The sequence below is a fragment of the Ochotona princeps genome, chromosome 1 (genome assembly GCF_030435755.1).
Source record: "Ochotona princeps isolate mOchPri1 chromosome 1, mOchPri1.hap1, whole genome shotgun sequence".
NCBI classification, from domain to species: Eukaryota; Metazoa; Chordata; class Mammalia; order Lagomorpha; family Ochotonidae; genus Ochotona; species Ochotona princeps.
Window position 1 is genome coordinate 92,080,488 of NC_080832.1, and position 17,896 is coordinate 92,098,383.

Here is a 17,896-nt window from a genome sequence, read left to right on the forward strand (position 1 = left end):
AAGGGAAACGCCAAACACAAGTGGACAACTTGCCTGTTAGTACTTATGTATGCCAAGATGGTACTCGTTATGTGATGCGTGCTACTTTAATCATCTAAACTGCATGGAGTCTTGTAAATATTTCCAAATCCTGAAAATGTTACTAACCAGACTTCCATTCCTAAGACATGACATATGCAAGCTTATTATCTGTGAGTGCATATGCAAGCTTATTCTATTTTTATGAGAAAAATATTATGGTCATGCAAAGAAATGACAATGGAACTCAGATTTGTTCTCTGAATTGACATTTGGCTCACATCAAAGAAAAACAGTTTTGTAGGAATGTTACTTACCATCATCAGGGAAAACCTGGTTTTACACATTCTAAGGTTTGTCAGGAAAATTAGTTCTACTCCAGGGAGGGTAAAACAAAACTACATAGTTGAGATAAATACATCACAGAGAATTACTTATAAATATACACTTTCATAGCCCTTGATATGAAGTATGTTAATACAGAATGATATCAACATCATTGATTAGGGAAACAGAAGGTATCTCTAGCTGTATAGGAAAAAAAAAAAAACAGCCTGAAATTAAACGTGTCTTGGAACATCTGGAGTGTTAGTTTTTAGTGAGCATTTCAGCACTCTACTATCTTAATTCAGGAAATTCATTTCCTAGCATCTGTTTCAGAAGGAAGTTGGTGATATCAGTAGTGATTACTATACAATCATTTACACCAGAGTAATATATTGAATTTTCAACATAAGCACTTACTGTTAAATAGCAAGCTATTCAAGTCTCAGAGCTGTACTGTATTCAAGAAAAGAGAATTAAGATGCAACAAAGTAGTGTTTTCACACAGTCTTTGATCCAGCAGTATTTCAGCTGTCCTCTAATAAGCTTGCCAAAGACAGCCATTTCCCAGCGTCAGAACCCCGTCATTCATTGTCCATCTTTCTGTTGACTCTTTTATTGGGCTTTTTTGAATAAAATAATAACAACCAATTTTTAATAGAATACCACAGCTTTGTTTTGAATGTTGTGCTGCTAGAATAAATGTATTTCGTTAAAAAATTTAAAAGAATATTACTAATTTAAGTTTGATCATGAAGTAGCAGAATTGGAGCCAAGGCAATTTATACATGTTTTTGCCTCTGGGAACATATTTTCAAGCCCCCGTCCAAAAAAAGTTATGCTTGAAGATATACATAAGTAAATAGTTGGGAGCATATTTATTTTAATGTTTTGCAAAGATAATTTTCTGTAAATATACAAGAAACATCTGTCTTCATGGTGAATATACTCTTAAACCGATTTAAAAATAAAACATAGCCAAAACACAATTTAAAAAGCAGGAGAAATTTTTGTACAATAAATTACATTAAAAAAGAAAAACAGGGTGTTTCAGGGACTACTTGCCAACAAGCTCAGCTGCCAGTTAGGCTAGTACTTCACATATCAGAGTGAGTCTGACTTCCTCCTTCTGCACACCACAGGCAGCAGTGTGTGATGGCTACAGTAGTTGTGTTTTACAAACCAGGTGGGAGAGAAGAATGGAGTTCCCAGCTTTTTAGAGTTGCAGTTCAGGCCATTGTGAAGCATTTGCAGAGCATTAGCAGATAAGGTTTATTGTCTGTGAAAATTTCTCTGCATGTATTTGTGTGTCTTTCTATCTCAAATAAAATTACTTCTTAAACTTGTACAGTACCTTAAAGTTATATGTATAAAACACCAAACAGGAATGAATAACATATAAATGAGAGAATATGTGTAGAAAATTATGTATAGTTGTAGAATATGCCATATGGCTTCATATCAGACTGATTTGAATTTTCATATGAAAATTGGTATAGCTTTCATGCTTGAGACAGTGCTCCTTAAGAGGGGAAGTTCTGTCCACCTTAAAACATTTGAATATCTGGCAGAACTGTAGAAGTTACTATGACATAACAATGACATGAGTATTCTAACTACCACTATCAACGACTTAGACACTAATGTTTTGAGGATTTATTTTGATTGCAAAGGCAAATATACAGAGAGGAGGAAAGCAAGAAAAATCTTCCATCTGCTGGCTCACTTCCTAAGTAGCAGCAATGAACCAAGCTAAATTGATCCAAAGCCAGGAGCCAGGAATCTCTTCCAGGTCACCCACAGGAGTGCAGAGTCACAAGACCCTTGGCTATCATACACTGCTTTCCCAGGCCACAAGCAGCGAGCTGGAGGGGTAATGGAGCAGCCATGACAGGAACCAGTACCCATGTGGGATCCCAGCACATGCAAGGCGAGGATTTACTCACAAGGCCATTGTGCCAGGCCCCACAGACACTAATTTCTAAGAACCTGGAATATGTGACACATAGAACTGCTTACTACTAATGATACTTTATGATAAGGTCACAATTTCTATATTATCTATTGATACTACTAAGAATTCTATCTTATGTGATTTTCATGATCTAGCATTAATAACACCAACTATTTTAAAATAAATACTAATTTTTGTCCTCTATACACTCACAGAGGACCATCTCTCCCTCTCTTTCTCCTCTTTCCATGTATACCCTCTTAATATTTGTCTCCTATTTATTATAATAGTATTACGGTAGTACTGGTATAATAGTACCATGTGGGTGCAGGGTCCCAAGGCTTTGGGCCATTCTTGAATGCTTTCCCAGGCTACAAGCAGCTAGCTGGTTGGAAACTAGAGCAGCTGGGACATGAGCCAGTGACCACATGGGATCCTGGTACATGCAAAGGAGGACTTTAGCTACTAGACTATGGCATCATGCCTGGAGTCCAAAATTAAGATTCATATAAAAGAAGAAAATTATGTGTCTGGAGAATAATTTATAGCCATAAAACTTCCTCTTCATTGCTCTATTGTCTTAGTTTCTAAACTTCTATGATGTTGATTAAACCGCTAGAAATCTCTGTACTTTTTCCCATCATTCATTTATTCAGAGAAAAAGTCTAAATTAGGGTTTTACTTTTGGTGGAAAATACTAGTGACTAAAACTTGGAAAGTTTGTGTGTGTGTGTTAACAGCTTATCTTTGAACAAGTTCAGGGATGCAAATGGGAGAGAAAATAAACAAACAATTTAGAATATAAAATAACAGTACAGCACGTTTTGGTGGACACAATCAGGACAGTAGTATGTTATGGAAGATCACGTGTGCTACCCACAGAGCTCTGAGTCACAATACAGCCTCCCCCATTCACTGTGGCAATGAAAGCTGCTCTGGGGTGAGTATGGGGGACTTGCATCACAGTGCAGTGAATTTAGGGCCTGTTGTAATGTTGGCACCGTATGTCAGAGTACCATAAATATACAACATGTCAAATACATTTTTCCTGATTTGAACTGACTACTTGGAGTTCTGGCAAAATGTGTGAGAAACTTTCGATCAAGATGATAAAATTAGCTGCCATGAGACTGAGGAGCAACTCCATTACTTTATTCACATACAAATGCTACATTGAAAAATCAGAGTTGATACAAATTTAAAATGAGAAATTAAGTTTTGCAGTATGAGAGGTAAATAGGAAATCTTCAATGCTTAGCAAGTGGACCCATGAAACTCATGGATGTAATATAACGTAATATAATATGTAAAATCTTTGGAAGTGGGCTGGTATTGTGCGGGTGAAATGGCTGCCTGCGATGCTGACATCGCATATAAGACAATCCCAGATTCTCTTCACATCTAGCTTCATGCTTATGTGCCTTGGAAGACAGTAAAAGGAGTCCTAAGTACTTGGGCCCTCAGCACCTTAGGGTGTTCCTGGCTTGTGGCTTAGGCCTGGCCCAGACCCAGATGTTGTGACCATTTGTATAATGAGTCAGCAGATAGAAGATGGATGGAATGATTTCTCTCTATTTAACTTTCTCCCTCTTTCAAATGCTCTGCCTTTAAATACATAAATCTTTTTTAAAAGTCATTGAAAAATAGTAGTGTAGTTCTATAAACAAGGAAAGCTTAGTTACTCCTCACCATGGTGTTGAGGATTTTCCTGCACACCCCCCCCCCCCAAAAAAAATGTTCTGCACCTAAAATGTTGACATATATCTTGTTAGAGTTACAAGCCAGTCTGGATTATCCTAAAATCTGCCAAGATCAGCAAAATTTTACTTCAACACAACAACTGGCTAAATACTAAGATGAAATGGACACAAAACAGCTGAGTGGTGCCTTATGGCCATTTTAAGGTATAGAGCAGCCGGTCCTGTATATGAACTAAAATTGAAATGTCAATGAGCTAATCATAGGTGGTGGCTAGGACTTGTTTTCCTTTTTTTTTTTCTTTTTAATACACTGGTTACTCAAAACCATGTCAATTCCATAACATTGCAAATTGCTGTTGATGTTATATTGGGACTCTTAATTGACTGTGATGATATTCTGCCAGCTCAAACTTCAGACCAGAAAAGGTCTCCCCAAGAAACTATTCAACCCATCTGGACAATAAGTAGCTGGACTCTATGCTTGGTATATGTTTGCAATGAAAGAATCTTGATTGAATTTGAACTGTAATACTGCATCAAGGTGGAGGAATCCACTGGGGGGAGGGGAGGGGGAGGGAGGGGGGGATTCCCAGAGCCTATGAAACTGTCACATAATGCAAAATAATTAACAATAAAAAAAAAAAAGAATTAGACAGGAAACGGTCAGCGTGGATTCACTTACATCTCACTAGGTGGGACACAAAGATTAGTTACTCCTCACTAGGGTATTGAAGATTTCTCTGCACATCCCTCCTAAAACTGTTCACCTAAACTGTTGACACATGTCTTGTTAGAGTTATAAGCTAGTTTACCCAAAAAACAGCCAGGTTCAGCAAAATCATGCTTCAACACTATAAAATGCTAAATACTATAATGAAAATAGACATGAAACAGCTGAATAGTAATCTATAACCACTTTAAGGTGTATAGAACCCGGTTGTATATAAACTAAAATTGAAATGTCAAAGAAGAAGTCACAGGATGTGGTTAAAAACTTGCATTTTTTAAAACATATTAGTTACTCAATACCATGTCAATTAATTCCATAACGTTATAAATTGTGGCTGATGTTATGTCTGGGCTTTTAATTGATTGGGATGATACTCTGCCTGCTCTACCTTCAGACCAGAGATGGTCTCCCCAAGAAACCCTTGAACTTATCTGGACAATAAGGTGCTGGACTTTATGCTTGGTAAATGCTTGCAATGAAAGAATCTCAACTGAATTTGAACTGCGGTAATGCAGCAAGGTGGAGGAATCCACCATGGGGGAGGGTTTGGGGAGGGGTGGGGGGGAATCCCAGTGCCTATAAAACTGTGTCACATAATGCAATGTAATCAATAAAAAATAGTGTAGCTCTATATGTGATTTAGAATAAACACCACAGACTCAGGTTATCTAAGAGTTCCTAGGCTTTCTTTATAAGTTATAAGATAAAGAAAATACCAATGAAAACTTTAAGTTATTCACCCTTGGTTGTGATTATAGACTCAGATGAAAAAACTGATTTCCAAGTTTATAATACAAATAATATGTGACATAAATCCTCACCTTATTTACACATTAGGAAAATCCCCCCAAAATAAATCAATAAAAGCACCCAATAAAGTACATCAGATCAAAGTTAACAAAATTTAAGAGACACATGGAAATAAAAAATCTCATACAATAGTTCAGAGTAATAACAGTTAAGGAACTGTAAGTATGAGAAGAATCAGAATTCACAATTAAAGTAGTTAAAATAGTTAAGTCAGTAAAAAATATATAATTCATAAGGCAAGAGAATGTGTGAGAAAGAATGCAAAAAACACAAAACTATAGGCAATAAAATAATTACAATAAAAAATAGCATGGATGAAAAGGTTGGTCAGATACAACTGAAGAGACTGTTAGTCATCCTACAGATAAATAGATTAGCATACTGCAAAATAGCAGATGAATATAGCATATGTCTTTACTCTTGAATGATAGAGTTGCCATTATTATTTTTAATTACTTTCATATTATGTTACTTTATTTTCTTCCTTTTTCTACATTTGTAATGTCATGATACATTTATGTATCAGGAAGTTAAGCCTGTAACAATAAAATGAATGAATAAGTCATAGTAACTTAGGGACAAAGTTACCATGGATGAACATAGAAAGGAAGAAATGAGAAATCTCTGTGCTTGAAATTCTGAAAAGGATAAGTTAGTCACATTTTTGTCATATTTTTAACATTAAAAAAAATCCTTTTTAGTAAACTCTTTTTAAAAGATTTACTTGCCAGAGCTGTGATAGGCCAAAATCAGTGTCCATAACTCCACCAGGTCCTTCATGTGGATATGAGGGATCCACATACTTGACCTACCATTTACTGCATGCCATCAGCTGGAAGCTGTTTAGGAGCAGAGTAGCCATGACACAACTGGTACGCTGAAGTAGGATCCAGGCATCCCAAGGAGGTGCCCAACTTAGTGAATCACACTACATGTCCCAGAAAACAAATTTTAAAATGATATTAAAGAAAAAGAAATTCACAATGAAATAAGTTTGACTACAAAACTTTCTGTGACCAACAAAACTAAGTCTAGATAAAGCAGACAAAATAACAGGAAAGGATGAATGGGAGAGAGAAGAGAAAAATCCCTACACCTGCAAACTGTTATGGAAAATAAAAAAAATCTATATATATTTTCTAAGTGCTAGTAGAAGATAGTGATCAACTTTCAGTTCAATGCCAAGGCAAAACTGTTATTCAAAGGTTAGGAAGCAATAATTACATTTTTCCTACCTACGAAAGGAATTTACCAGTTACAGACCTTCATTAAGAGAAGTACAATGAAAAAGATAAAATGGAGCAATGGAGTGCAAGATGAAAGCATAAGTCCAAAATTTAGACAGTCTTCTGGATAAATTAAGTAATTAATGAAATGAAAAATTAAGAATATTGAGGGAAGTATATGATTAAACATGTAGTTCAAGGGAATGGTGTGATGAGGAGAGGTTTAAATCCTCACCTTGCATGCACTAGGATTCCATATGGGTGCCGGTTTTTCACCTTGCTGCTCTGCTTCCATCCAGTTCTCTGCTTGTGGCCTGGGAAAATAGTATAGGATGGCCTAAAGTTTTCTTGCGACTTTGCACATGTGTGGGAGACTCAGAAGTAGCTCCTGGCTTCAGAGAGGCTCGTTTTGCAGTCACTTCGGGAGTGAGTCAGTGGTTAAGAGATCTTTGTCTCTGTCTCATCTTTTCTCTGTAGATCTTCCTTCCCGATAAAAAAATAAGTGTTTAAAATTATACATCAAAACATGGCGTGATAATAGCATAAATTAAAATGAAGTTATGAATTTCCAAATGCAAAGCATTTTTGAAGTAAAGAAAATAATAGCTTTAATCTCTATAGTTGGACATAGATATTAACATTGTATTTGTTAGAACATTTTGAAGTCAGTTTTCTTAATGTATATAATAGCTCTTGAGTTGTTCCGCGGAAAAGAAAAAGAAGACAAACAATGATAACTGAATAGAAGACTCCTTCCCCCTCCCCAAAAAAGAGGGAAATGGAAGAAACAAACATTAGAAAGTAATGTGTACACACATACCATAAATATGTGTCGTAATACATTTATATTGACGAACAATGTTAAGTAAAACCTGAAAAAGTTGCCGAGAGGTTAGAGTACACACATGGTTCTTGATTATGGTTACAGCCATGATAATGATGAATCAGTTTTATAAACATTATTTAAAGGGTACTCCACATTTAATCTCCAAATAAGGAAGAAATAAACTGGAATTTGGGAAATGGAAATTTCTACGTTAATGATATCATATCAACTATACTGAAAGTTATGACAAAAATATTAATTGTTTTTAGGTTTTCTGTAATTAAATTTTGTTTCCAAACATAAGGGTGAGATGACAAGCTGTACATTATAACTCTGCTTTTGACCTCAGGTAAATGTCTTTTTTGTTCTGTCCTCTAATTTCATCACCTTTAAAATGAGTGAGTTGCACTAAGTTGTCTCTCAAGACTCATTCAATCCTAATACATTGTGTAGCATATAAATAATGCTGAGAATTTAGCAGCATTGAGCAAAGTAATATCACTCAGGGGAATTTGTTCCCCATTTGCAGAATAATGTGCATAATTTCTCTTACAGTATTGTAAACCTCAGATAATAAACTGTGTGATTGTAACAGTCTAGGTAGTAAAATCTTCAGTATTTTTCCCTTTTCTGACCTCCAACACACAGTATCGTGCATGAGTGACTTCAGAACTCCCTAAGCATTCTCTCCTTTCCAAGTTTTGCTGACTCTCCCACTGGTTCACTCCTTTCCCTGCAGATGTTAATCTCCTTCACTACCTTGTCTTTCACTAGCCCAGAACAGAAATGACAAAATTGAGAAGGGCAATAGTAAAAGGTGAAAGAAGCATGCATAACATTAAACATCTTTTTCAAAAATCACTGATAGATGTGGTGATTTGCAGCCATAGATCTCAAAAAACATTACAATCTCATGCTCTTTCCAGTTCAGTGGTCTGCTCAGCAGCTCTGGCCCTAAAGAATGCCTCTGAGTCCCCTTATTGAAGAAGTAGAGCCTTTGAAAACAAGAGGAGGAATCATATAATGTTGATTTCCCTCTGCCCCTGACCAATGTAACTACAGTTGTAAAAATTCAGAGCATTTCAAGGCAGTGTAATTCCTTGGGGAGAGAAAGGAAGAAACTGCTATCCATGGAACACAGAAACAATGGGAACTACTGTTCGTAGTAGCTGTTCCTCAGAGCAATGAGACACTAGAGATTCCTTTCCAGTGGCTCTAAAGAAAAGTTTCAATTTACTCAGTCTTCTACGCTATTTCTATACCTGCTAACCTTCAATATTTTGGATTTTTTCCCAATAAATATAATCCATAAACTTACATTCCTGTATGAGTGTGGAGCTATTTTCTTATTCATTAATAATAGTGAAAATAATAGTCTTTGTTAATGTGGATTTATATTTCTTTTGTTTTATATATTAGATGTGCTATTAGACATGTTCTATTAAAAGAATGGATTACATAAAAGGATTTTTTATTGAAATGGCAATGTTTTCTATTTAATTCTTCAGTGTTTTATAATTTTAATTATAGAGATGTTTCAGTGGTTTGGTTAAATTTATCCCTAGCTATTTGAATTTTTGTAGCCATTTCTGAGCGGACATGTTGGCTTCTGCATCTAAGTGGAAATGCTTCCAACATTTCCCCATGCAATATAATGCTTGCTGTGGGGTTGTTATATATTGCTTTGATTGTGTTGCGAAATGCTCCTTCTATAGCCAATTTCGTTAAATGCTTTCTCTACATTTATAAACATATGGCTTTATTTTCCAGTTTCTTAATGTGAAATACGTGTATTTATCTGCATGTATTGAACCATTCCTGCATTCTAGGAATAAATCTCAGGTGATACGGAAGTATTTAAGACTCAGTTAACTAGTATTTTGTACTTGTTTTTTACATCTGTGTTCATCAGGGATTTTGATCTATAGATTTATTTTATTGCCATGTTTTTACTCCTGATTAAACTTCCATATTAATTATTGTTCTTTCTATGTATTTTTGCCCCAATTTTGTTAAATTATATGTGTGTATAAGTCTATCAATTTCTATTTTTCATTTTTTGGCATATAACTGGTTGTTGTAACTCTGATTCTTTTTATTTGTGTGGTATCTGATTTAAAATCTCCTTTTCTTTATTTTTATCAGTCTGGATCTTCTCTCACTGGTTTTTATTTTCACCAGTTTGGGTCTTCCCCCTGTTTGTGTAGTGGTGGTGGTGGTTATGATTTATTGATTTTGTTGATTTTTTCGGAAATCTAGTTCTTCAAGTCACTGATGTTCAACATGCCTTTATTTAATTCAATTTTGTCCATTTCTACTCTAAATCTTATTTATTTCATCCTACTAATTTTATGTCTGATGTGTTCTTGTTTGTCTAGATCCTTAATGTCCATTTCAGTATGTTATAATTAAAATTTGTAGGCAGTGAATCCATATACTTCATTAAAAGTAATGTAATGCCCTAACCTTACTTTTGTGTGTAGAAATTTATGCTCTACATTATATAAAATTCTGATATAATAGAAAACATAACACAAAAATATATCACAAAATATGTTAAAGAAACATTACATGTTAGTACAGATTTATTATGATTAACATAAAATATATGTAAAAATAAAGTAATGTATCATAAATATATTGGAACAATTAATAATGTAGTTATGCATTTATAAATCAGCTAATGCTATGAATTTAATATTTGCTCTATGCTACCTCCTATTCTAATCAATAGGCATATTTCTAATTCATTCAGTCCCCAACAGCGATCTATTTGTTGGAACAATCATTATCCCCTGCTTCACATGTAAGAAAGTTATGGCCCACTGTGGTTATGTGATTTGCCCAAGATCTTATAACCCCACATTTCACCCTGGTAGATGCTCAATAAACTGTTATCAGTTAAACCAGTGATAAAGACTGGCTTCTGAGCTAAAAGAACCAGACCTTCTCTCTTGGGAACGAGTTGAGTAAGTGTCTGTAACTCAGGGGAATATGTGGCTCATTCCAGGTTCATTGAAGGTAGGCCTATGCTTCCCTGAGCTTGCAGGCAGATCCTAGACACTGACCTTAAGATATACAAAAAGGAGACATGGGTCAGCTGTCTAAGGGCTTTGTGACTGGATCTGTCTTTCCCATCCCTCTCCTACCACAAACCTGGCTCACCCATGCAGATGGTGGGCACCTTAGAAGAACTGTATTAGAAATAAAGTGTACCCACAGATTTGGCAGTGCAGACCATGAAACAGAAACTTAAGATAGGTGTCACAGAACACCAAGTGAAGTATGTCTTCCATATGCAATTATGAAAGGTCAGCAGGACTTTTTTGCGGAACTGGATAGTGAATTTCTGGCCATCTCAAGGGACAATGGCCATGTGATGGACAAAAACTGTGCTTCAACCTGTAGGAGTGGACAGGCTCTAGAGCAGCCCTGTTGATACCTTGTACTCTGAGGGTGTTGTCTAGAAAACTGTGGACACTCATGCCACCCTGATGTTGACTACCATGCTTGGCATTTTTGGCAGCTACTCTTTGACAGTTCCCACTGCTCGTGTAGGCTCAGTCCCATTGGCAGGGAATCTTGTGGTGGTTCTAAGACTTTGGATGGATTGGGGTTATTATGGACCTCATGAGGTGGGCATCACAACACTACAGTTACCATTTGCTCCATCAAAGGTGTATTTTCTGGTTTCTAATATAGTACTTTCTGGCATTCATATGCAATATTTGGTTAATCAACACTGACATTTAAAAGTTCCTGAAAGTTAGTAAGTAGATGCATGCTACACAGAACATCACAATCTGTAGTGGCAAGAGAACCTGCCTCTTTATTTTTTTAATGTTTATTCATTTTTATTGGAAAGGCCTATTTACAGAGAGGAGAGACAGAGAAAAAGATCTTTTGTCCACTTGTTCACTTCTCAAGTGACCACAATGGCCAGAGCTGAGCTGATTCAAATCTAGGAGCCAGGAGCTTCTTCTGGGTCTTCCACATGGGTGCAGGGTCCCAAGGCTTTGGGCCACCCTCTGATGGATTCCCAGGCCACAAGCAGGGAGCTGGATGACAAATGGAATAGCCAGCACAAGAGCCAGTGCCCATATGAGATCTTGGAAGTTGCAAGGTGAGGCTTTAGCCACAAGGCCATTGTGCCAGGCCTAGAACTGGGCAGCATAAATAGTACTTGTTGAAAATGCTTCTAAATATCCTGGAGAGGACACTATATGTAGCAAGGCATACACAGTATAAGGACTGGTGCCACTGTGTCGGTTCATTTTTCAGTAAGATTCAATAGTTTACCTCAATGCTCTCTCAAAAGCATGAAATTATATTAAAATTTATTATTAGTATCGCATAAAAAAGCTGAATATAATGCTTACCATTTCTTTTAAAGATTTCAAATAGCAGTTTCTAAACCCAATAATTCAAAATATTATTTTCATTGCTGTAGTTTCAATGTTTTTGTAAAACTTCTAGCCCTTACACTGAGTCCAGTTTCCCAAAAGTTCCGATAACTCAATGTCTTCAGATATCTTAAATCAATTTTATGTAATCTAGATATATGATAATATGTAAGAAATCAAACTAGTTTCTTATGGTTTTTTCACTGAAGATGATTGTTATATCCCAGCTACAATTCTTTTTTATTAAAATGTAAATATACCGTTTTGTGACTAAGATACATATTATGTGTCAAATACTGGATTTTTTCACCTTATTATAAAATCACAAGATATTTCAAATATGAAAAATGTTGCTAATTCAAATTAAAATTTACACAAAATTATTTATATCCACTTGAATAGAAAAATAAGAGAATGTTATTTCTGAGTTCTTTGAGTACAAAATATGTGACTAGGTTTGCCTTTGAGATGAAACAAAACTCTCACTTGAGACAATACATAAGCCAAGTTGTTTCTGTTAACTCTCCCTTTATTTGTTTAATTTTCGGAGATTTGTTTATTTATTTTTACTTTGTTAGATTCACAGCAGAGGAAGAGCCAGAGAGAAATATCTTCCATTTGCTGAGTTACTCCTCAAATGGCTGCAAGTAGCCAGAGTTAGGTCAGTCTAAACCTGGGACCCAGGAGCTTTCTCAGGATCTCCCATGTGTGTACAGGGGCCCAAATGCTTGGGCCATCCACTGCTGCTCTCCCAGATGAGAAGCAGTGAGCTTTATCAGAAGTAGAGCAACTGGGACACAAACCAGTGCCCATATGGGAAGTCGATGCTTGCAGGTGGACTAGCCTGTTCTGACACCAGCCCAGCCCCTCTGTTTTCATTATGATTGTTCTTTCTGTCTCTTCTTTCTGTTTCTCTATTTTTCTCTCTCATTTTAGATACAGATATTTATATTGTATAGTCACATTTATGTTTATATTCTATACTCATGAATATCTTACAGTCATCCTGTGACTATCTTTAGGGCCTAAATGGAAAGTATTTTCAATTGCCAATACATTCTGAAAATCCACAATTGCACACAACAACAAGAAAGTATTCTTGAGCATTTCCTTTAAGAAGTTTGCGTTTTGGGAATTTAGCCCTTGCTCACAACTTCTGTTTTCAGTGCCTTCACAAATGGAAATGGAAAATTAAGAAATGTTTGATTTTGAAAATGTCATAATAAATGTGTGCTCCTATAAAACAAATAAATTACCATAGATTGGGTGATCTATATAGGACAAAGTTTTGTTTCTTCACAGTCCTGGAGACTTGCAAGTCTGTGCTCAGTGGGAAGCTCAAGATGGCACCTCCAGGCTGTGTACTCCTCAGGTGTACTTCCCCAAGCCCTTTTACAGAAGTCTGAATCCATCCTCAAGGGCTCTGCTCTTGTTGACTAAATCGCCCCTAAAACACACCTAATGCTGTCGCCATGACAATTATGTATCAACAGATAGCTTTGGAAAACATTCAGACTGTAGCAAAGATGCAGGTTAGGAATGCTATCCTTATTTAATGGGTGAGGAAACTCAGGAAATCAGAGAACACATTTAAATTGAAGCAAAAAAGTAAATCAAATAATTTTTTCATTCAACCATTTTGATGATACTAGTTACCTCTCCAAAGTATATCCATAATGCCTTTCCTCTTTTAATGCACAGTTATGAAGGGAAAATTATATCCTTTTAGCTACTTAATTTTCCACTTGTCATAGAATCTGGATTTGTACTGTTGCTTTTTGTATGTATTTCATAATGTTCAACACTTTAGTAATATCAAGCTTTTCTGCTAGAATCATCCACTTTGAGCAAATTTATCACTTATGTTCACTTCAGTTTGCCAAAAAATCTACCTTTAATCCCCTATTTCTTTCTCATCATTTCTCAGTAAGCTGAAAGTGAATGACCAACGAATGCTTAATAACTTATAAGTAGGACCCAGCACAGTAACCTAGTGGCTAGAGTCCTCACCTTGTATGTGCCGGGATCTCACATTGGCACCAGTTCATGTCCCAGCGGCCCCATTTGCCATCTGGCTCCGTTTGTGGCCTGCGAAAGCAGTAGAGGATGGCTCAAAACCTTGGGACCTTGCACCCGCATGGGAGATCCAGAAGAGGCTCCTGGCTTTGGATTGATTCAGCTCCTGGCATTGCAGCTACTTGGGGAGTGAATCATTGGACGGAAGATCTTCCTGTCTGTCTCTCCTTCTCTGTATATCTGACTTTCCAATACAAGTAAAATAACTGATAAGTAAACAGATGGTAGAGAATGACCTCTGGGTAGATTTAAATTATAGTCCTATTTAGATGAACATGTGATAGAACTTAGTTGCTGTAATAAAATGTTCCTTAAGCCGATTTTATGGAGGTGGAAAATCTAATGCTCCACCCATGGCGTTATCTCAGCCTGATTAACTTCCAAAGTGCCCCAAGTCCTTCAGACAACATCACATAGTGCAATGTCATTCACCATGGAGGGAGCACAGGCATTCAATCCTCTGGTAGATACCTTTCTGTTAACATTAAAAATTACTTTCTGGGCAGGCATGGTGATGTACCAGTTTACCCTTCTGCCAGCATCCCATATAGTGCACCACTTCACATCCCGGGTGCTTCAATTCCAATCCAGTTCCCAGCCTGTAGCCTGAGAGAGAAGTAGAAAATGGTCCAAGTCCTTGGGACTCACACCCATGTGGAAGAATTGGAAGAACCTCCAGGCTTCAGATTGGCTCAGCTCTGGCCTTTCTGGCCACTTGGGGAGTGGACCAGAACGATACGGATCTCTCTCTCTCTCTGTCCTTCTCTTTCTGAGAGATCTGCCTTTCAAAGAAAGGAATAAACTTGGGCCCGCGGCATGGCCTAGCGGCTAAAGTCCTCACCTTGAAAGCCCCGGGATCCCATATGGGTGCCGGTTCTAATCCCGGCAGCTCCACTTCCCATCCAGCTCCCTGCTTGTGGCCTGGGAAAGCAGTTGAGGATGGCCCAGTGCACTGGGACACTGCACCCGCGTGGGAGACCCAGAAGAGGTTCCAGGTTCCTGGCTTCGGATCGGCACACACCGGCCGTTGTGGCTCACTTGGGGAGTGAATCATCGGACGGAGGATCTTCCTCTCTGTCTCTCCTCCTCTGTGTATATCTGGCTGTAATAAAATGAATAAATCTTAAAAAAAAAAAGAAAGGAATAAACTAAAAAATATGCTTTCAAAACTTTCCTTTAACATTTTTTGAAGCTAAAAACAAGTAAATATCCAAAATTATGTGTAGGGCATGCAGTCATAAAGGCTGCCAGCAGAATTTGTATCACTATGAATCTCTAAAAGCTTGATTTGCAAGCATGGATACAATAGTATTCTAGAACAGTTTACAAATAAATAGTAGCCAGATTTTTTTGAAAAACAAAAAGTGTTGCTTACCTTTTGCTTTAGACTGAATACCCAAGCACAGTTATTAGAACTAACTGCATTAAAACTTTACCACTTGTTAACATCTTTTTTGGTGACAGTTGTTACACATTGGAGCCCAGAGGAAAGCATGTATTATCATAATGATTTTCATAAACTTCTGAGTTCTAATGTGTACTCCCCATGACTATTCACTTCATGACTTCCAAGTTCAAATTTCCTATAACTCGATGTTGTACTTCTAGCCTAATTTGCACTCTATATCATTTAATTTAATTTATGCATTTGGAAATTTAGTTTTGATTATATAAAATTTTGCATATGTATGGGACACAGTGTGATCATTCAATATTACATTTAATGTATGATGACCAAATCAGGATTATTAGTAATATCGTATCCTTAATATTTCCCTATGTTTGAAGTCTTTGGATTTTTCTAGTTCTTCATAAAATATGACAGGTTTCCGTAAACCATGGACATATGACTGTGGTATAGAACACTAGGTTGTCCTTACTAAGTATATTCTGTTTCCCATTCCCAATTCTTCCTCTATTCTGGAAAGTATGTTATAAATAGAATCAATTTAAACAACACAAAATAAATAATGTAATTGTGAGAGCTGTTTGATCACAGTGAACAGCAATATGAATTATTTAGGACCTAAAATGCTCATGCTTTAATAAAATGGCAAACATACAAATAGCAGAATCATATTTCTTCTTCACTAACCTGTTTCTATGGAGTGATTTTAAAATTTTTCACAAACAGTGTTTTTCTCCCCTGAGACTTGGAGAGTTGGAAATTAGGAGGAAGAAGCTATAATTTCTTCTTGAATTCATTCAGCTTTGCTTAGCAGTTTGCACTAAATACTTTCCAGGGTCTACAATTACTCCCAAAAGATGTGCATGTAAGTATCTAAGTCAAAAGAGTGACTGTATTACATATATATTGGATTTGAATATGCAATCAAAATGTGAGTTGACAGCAATGGTATTGTTTTGTATAAGAATCTATCATTTATCCTGTGGAAATCCTTAGCATTTAATATAATGAGGAAAACACAGAAAATTAATTATGCACAGAAAGGAGAAGGAAAACTCTAGTTGTCACTCACTACATTTCTTAAAACAAACTTCAGTAATTCTGTTTCCATGGCCTATTTTATTTGCGATACTTTGACATGCAACAGTTTTGTAACTGACTTTCAAACTCAACCATGAGATTTTAATATCTCCTGTTTTTCCCCATTTCTGTGCAGCAAATGTATGCTACACAATGATCTACATAATCTGCTTATTGTAAATTTTGTCAGCCTGTGTTTTCAAAATGATGGATTTTGAATGTTGTCACAGGATTCCTGGTCTATGAAAATGTCAACACTGAATGACAAATTGTATACTCTCTGTGCTATAATAAGCATATAGTTAATTTCATTGTCACTTTCCTCTGTTTTAGAATGTCAATAATATTAATACTTTATTAACTTTATTAACTTCCACCCACTGGTTCACGCCCCAAGTGGCCACAAAGGCCAGAACTGAGCTGATCTGAAGCCAGGGACAGGAACTTCCTCTAGGTCTTCCATGTGGGTTCAAGGTCCCAAGGCTTTGGACCATCCTCCTCTGCTCTCCCTGGTCACAAGCAAGGAGCTTGATGGAAGTGGAGCACTTGGATATGAACTGGTAGCCATATGGGATCCCCATATATGCAAGGCATGGATTTAGGCACTAGGATATTGTATCGGGCCTGCTATGCAATTTCTTAACTAAAGAAGCAAAAACAAAACAAAACAAACTTATTGCTGTAAGATATCTCATTCCTGGGCCATAAAATGCTTGTTATATTTTTGCAGTTCATTGAGGTATTATTTTTAATATAATTCATTAATTCCTGTAGTGCAATTACGAATCTTTTAAAAATTGTGGAGTGGATATCCATCAATGTAAACTGAGTAGTATAATTACTACTAAGAGGTAACATTTTGAAAACCACTGGACTTACTGCGTACCTGTGAGAAAAGGCATCCATTCTACTCCTTTTAAATGTTTTTCTCTCAAATTGGATATTTTCTCCTGTACTTTCATTAGTTATAATATCTATCCCATAATTTGGTATCTGATCTTTTATTTCGGTTAAAGTTTTAAAGTGAGACTGAAGATAGATTTGATATCATTAATAAATTTAAATTTAAATTATTTAAATTACATTTTGTGTAGGTTTTCAATCCTCTGTATTTTTCCTCCTACCATTTTCCCCTATATTATTATACTAGTATAGTCCTTTAATGACAGTTACAAGTTTAATATTCTGCAATATAAGTGTGTCAAGGAAATATATATATATAGACAATGGTAGAAAATTGAATGTCGTGTGTCAACATGTAAGATACACAGCTGAGAGAGGGGCGCTGAAAGAATTAATTAAAAATAGAAAAAACTGGGACTGCCGTGGTAGCCTAGTAGT

At 36.3% G+C, this 17,896-nt stretch overlaps 1 protein-coding gene across 1 annotated transcript in view; it reads left to right on the forward strand.

Annotated features, from left to right (window-relative positions):
- KHDRBS2 (KH RNA binding domain containing, signal transduction associated 2) overlaps positions 1 to 17,896 on the forward strand; it is a 522,250-nt gene that overhangs the window by 305,495 nt on the left and 198,859 nt on the right. The gene's annotated exons all lie outside the window — the stretch shown is intronic.